General features: G+C 37.1%; 1 long non-coding RNA gene across 1 annotated transcript; it reads left to right on the forward strand.

The window, feature by feature from the left end:
• The first annotated feature begins 2884 nt into the window (after positions 1 to 2884).
• LOC124275080 lies at positions 2885 to 4499 on the forward strand. Its single transcript, XR_006898199.1, has 2 exons — positions 2885 to 2963; positions 3396 to 4499. It is a non-coding gene; the product is annotated as an uncharacterized LOC124275080 (long non-coding RNA).
• Positions 4500 to 5162: the final 663 nt, after the last annotated feature.

Below are 5162 nucleotides of genomic sequence, written 5' to 3' on the forward strand. Positions count from 1 at the left end.
TCGAATTTGTGTAAATTTTTGGATTATGTTGTCATAGCGAATAGCGCGCTCTGTCAGATGAAAGTCGTTGGTGTTTGAGGCGTATGTCATGGATTTGTCCCGACTTTCCAGGTTTAATACTACAGAAACCGCTCTTTAAGATGTTCAGTATTACGTGTTTCCTGTAGATGATGAACCCTATCTCCACGTTAATCTCCTAAGACACTGCCCAGAGATAACTGGGCCTAGGGATGTTCAAATGTTGACGGCCATGTGAAGCGTTTGTTTCACACATATCGCATGGAATGTGAACCTATGGCATGATGTTTGATAAAGAAATTGGATTATTAAAGCGTACTTGTAAACTCACGTTGTTTCTGCAAGGTAATACTAAACAATAAATGAATAAAACACTTGAAACTTACATTGTCTGTTATCTTTTTGACAAGAAAAACATTTTAACATGCTAAAATACAGCATTCGTACAGATCCCTTCATTGTATAATTGTATGATGAAGATAAGTTGCTATTTCTTATGAATGATATTTAACTTCTTCAACACTTCTAAAGATGGTTGAAAATGGAAAAACGATGTCAGAATATATAACTTATTAAGTCTGACTTAGATTACTAGTGCTGTAGTATTCTATAGCTGTAAAAACGCTTGTGTGTAATATTGACAGATGATACCTGGACATATTGTATATCATGTGCATATTTTGAGTAAAGTATGTGTGTACAAGTGAATGTAAAACTGTTAACAACTTGATCTAATTATTACTTCTCCCGGCTGGTACTGCTACCTATACTACAACTGCAACAGCAACAACAACAACAACGACTACGACTACTACTACTACAAGAACTAATCCCCTACTACTACCACCTCCCCTATTACTACTCCTCCTCCTGCTATTACTACTACTACTACTCCTACTAGTACTACTCGAACCAACCAAACTACTACTATAACCTCCCAACCACTACTCCTTCAGAGACAAACTATCCCAGTCTTGCTGTCAGGGAATTAAGAACTCTTTCTGCATCAAATATGTTCAGCAACATTACAAAATACCATCGCTTCATCTGTTTCATTACCTAAATGTTTCATAATCTTATACTTTAGAATACTGTTTTTTCGCATACAGTGTCTAGCATCAGAAAGTATACACTTGAAAATTAGATTTGACGTTTTCATTGATATGACGCATTTAATATCACAAATGATACCCTATTAAATACTTTATGTCACATGCATTTAAATATTCATGGCTACCTGCACAGAACACCTATAGTTTTTCTCTCTCTACATCACCATCAAATAACGATTTATTTGTTTGTTTCATTACTTTCATCTTTAGTGGCAATCAAACACGATTGTATACATTCTTTTGCCAGGCAGTTCAATTAAAGGATAACGACTGCAGCTTGCTTGAAGTCGGGCCATATTTTCTTGTCAACAACAAATTACATAATGACCTTAAAATTATCGCGACCATAAACAGCCATTACTTCTTTGAAATAATTGTTCCTAGTTTTGAGAGAAAACATCTACTGATTTATTTTTCTTCATTTCATTGTTGTTGCAATCTCACTGTTTTCTAAATCCAAGTTGTTGAAGGAAGGTATTGAAACACAAACTGGAAAAAATGTAATGATAATTTTTGACATTTGACATCTGACATATTTTTTAAAATTGTTTGTTTTTCTATATTATTTTTGGTCAGAGATGAATGTTTCGTAAAACGAGTCAATGCAGTAATATAAAAAACAGGCTTGGTGTAGTAAACTATTAAGTTATTCATGATTAATATTCAAAATTCTCTTTTTACGATTCCATAATATTATTTCGAAAAAGGATGAATTGTGACTTTTAACACGGATGTATTAATCTACAAAACGAATAATGTTCTGTCAAGGGAAAGGAAACTTGGTTCATTGATAAATAACGCACGATGCATTATCTTTTTATTAGATGTATTTATCACTAATCGGTCGGGTAGAAGAGATGGAATTGTCTGACACAGATCTAGCATAAATACTGTGGATATGGCATACTCTTTGAGATTTGGCTAAACCGGGTTTTTTTTAAATATCAAAGACAAATTTTGGAACAAATTCCCCACGACGAAGTAAGTTTCAATTTTAAAGAACCATATAATACAAAATGCGTTATTTTATTTAAACTTCAAAACATTTAACATGTTTCAGTCTAAAGGTTTCCTTGTGTATATTTTGAAATCAAATACCTACACAGTGGCAGACAATTCCGTCTTGCGATTTCATGAAAACATTATTTATTGCAGAGAATCATGAAATTACAAAACTGTTTGCAAAAGAAATATTGGTATTGATTTGAATCCTTATATTTCATCAACACATCTAGAAGGGCCAGGGAGACGAAATGGTTTGGGCTTGGTGTCATGTGTAACACCAACCAAACCAAGCATTCAGTTTTGAAAGCAGGGTTACATTTGATAAATATAGTCTAAGCTTGATGTCATCTATTGGAAAAAAGGCCTCTATCTTGTCCAGGAAGTTAATTTGTGAAGATATCGGTAGAATCATACAGACAATTCTTGTTTGTTGTCTTCTTATTGTTAAAAGGAAAAAATATCTTTTGTATTTTCAAGGTTTACATGTAAACCTCACAGCGACAAATGTCAAGTTGAGATTTAATGCTGTGTGTCTGAACGATGCTATCTAAAGAATTTGAATTACCATCTTGTCTAATTTTCCGTAATATTTTACGATAGGCCTTACGGTGTTAAAAATTACTTTTAAAAACAACCTTTTTTTACTCTTTTTTATTGAATCAATTTGCAACAGATGCCACGTAAAAAGCTTGTTCTTCGCGTACATATGTCAAAGGGGACAATGGCGAAGGGGAGGATTTGATTTTCTGTCCGGCCTGAAGACGACCAATTCAAAATGGCGGCTGTTGTCGGTATTGCGTGTGACTGGCTGTGGCTGTTGCTCTCGGGGTAATTTGTCTTAGCTTAGCTAGAGTTTGATCAATACCCGACTCTCCCCCCAATTTGTCAGCCTACACAACGTCAAGCTCTCCATACTAAACAAATATCTTGTATTCATTTATTACTCTAGAGGCACCCGACCAGAATATGTATATTGCATTAGTATTTGAAGATAGTTGTTGATTACGTGGACTGTCGGGCTGGGTGCCTAGTGACCAGTCATTGTTATCCTAATCAACAGACCGAAGCCCGAACGTCAAATTGTGTCTCTCTCTATGGTGGAGTCTCATCTTTTCCTGGTTCAATGGCAGTGCCCGTCCTTCGTCTGATACGAATGCGACCCTGCACCTTTGCATACTCAAACTTGTGCACTTTGCTAATTAACAATTGATAACAAGGCGACGCCCTGCGTTAACGGAATATTGAATTTATTCTTTTCAGATACCTATTGAGAGAAATGCGAGTCACTCACCTACAGACTATAAATTTCCGGTCTCTAATTGGTTGATTAACTCCGAGGTAAAAAATAACAATCCCACGATCGCGTACACAAAGCCCGAAGTAGATGTGTAGGTCAAGGTCACGAGAGGACTGGCTTGTGAGCCGAGTTAGTGGAACAGCCTTCACATCCATCATTGCAGGGCCCAGGGAATCAGATAGATGGCCTGTCAGTCATAAGCTCCGCCCACCAGAATGAATGACAAGTTGGCTGGGGGCCAAAAATGACTGACGATCCTGCCACATAATTACATTCATTAATTGATATGTAAAGTGAGAAGCATGCGGCCGGGGTGTGAGAGAGAGTGCTGTTCCAAGTGTCATTGGTATCTTCAGCCTATATTCTCTCCCCAGCTCTTGTCGTCTGCTGCAAAGGACCTTCTCGTCTGCTTGCTTACTCAGGCGGGAAGGTCCGCCATTGCAACAGACGAGCGGGAAGGCGAGCTTGAGGCGTTGGATATAGGGTTACCAAGCATCTCGCTTGAGAGGTTTCTCTCGACCCACATCGACTAGCGGGGTCAGCGACTTCAAGGACCAGGCAAAACCAACCGGGTCAGCAAGCTTCATGGCGATGATCGATTGACCAAACACTCCGTAGCATTGTTTTAACAGACTGCACCTCATCTGGGGTAGTGACCCACTTGGTAAATGGAAGGGCATTGTTCACCGGGAAGAGAAGATAAAAGGTCTAACATTCTATACTGTGTGGCTGTGTTCCCAGCAACCAGGACCGTTACGTGAGGTTTTCAAGGCAAATGACTTAGAGCCTGTGGCCAGTGTTTGCTGGGAGTGCTGAGCCATTGCTCGGGAGCTGGGATAGTATTTTGAGTCAACATCTCTCCAACAGGCAAAGGAGGAGAAACGGGTGTCTCTCGCCTGGTGTAGAGAACATAACGTCATGGACACAGGTTTCACATTAGGACGTAATGGATTGTTTATCTGGGAAACCATCATTTGAATATGTACAAATGAATTTAACAGCGGTTTGACCTAGATTTTATGGTAAGTTTGTTCTTGTTTGTTGGATTCAATAAAACGTGAAGCAAATATTTTCTCTGTACTTTATTATGTGGTTTTATAATCATCATAGTATATTTTATCAGTGACCTATTTAACATGACAGTGGCAGGTTAGAACTCGATATGAGCACTGTAATACGACCTGTATAATAAATTGTATTTATTTTGTATAAATGACATCTTGTTTGCTACTTCAAATTAATGAGGCTTTTGATTATTTTGGTAATATGAACTAATTGACTAGTTAAATATGAACCTAAAATACTAACCATAATAAACACATGTAAACCTTTTTTTAAAAAATATCAGAGCTGTAACATTAAGATGACGGCGATTGTTTTAGTTGTTTTTAGAAATAAAAAATTGTATTTCTTCTAGGAGTGATGTTCTAGAATTGGTTTGGTAAGGGTTTCTGTTGAGCGGGTTGGTCATTTTCGCAGGTTAACAATACGGAGGATTGCCCAGTCACTAATGTCTGTATTTCACTACTGTTTCCCGGTCTCTAGCATTGGGCATCTGTTTACTATTTGGGTGTATCAATTTCCCGAACAGTTGTCAAATATGAATAATAACATTAACTCATATTTGAATGTTTAATCTCTAAATAAGTTTCTGTTTTATTTGGAACATATTTTTCATATTTCATTTCATTGAAAGGTGTAACAGGAATATAGCAAAATGGTTTATTTTC

The sequence above is a fragment of the Haliotis rubra genome, unplaced genomic scaffold (assembly GCF_003918875.1).
Source record: "Haliotis rubra isolate DU_JTF1 unplaced genomic scaffold, ASM391887v1 Scf198, whole genome shotgun sequence".
Lineage (NCBI taxonomy): Eukaryota > Metazoa > Mollusca > Gastropoda > Lepetellida > Haliotidae > Haliotis > Haliotis rubra.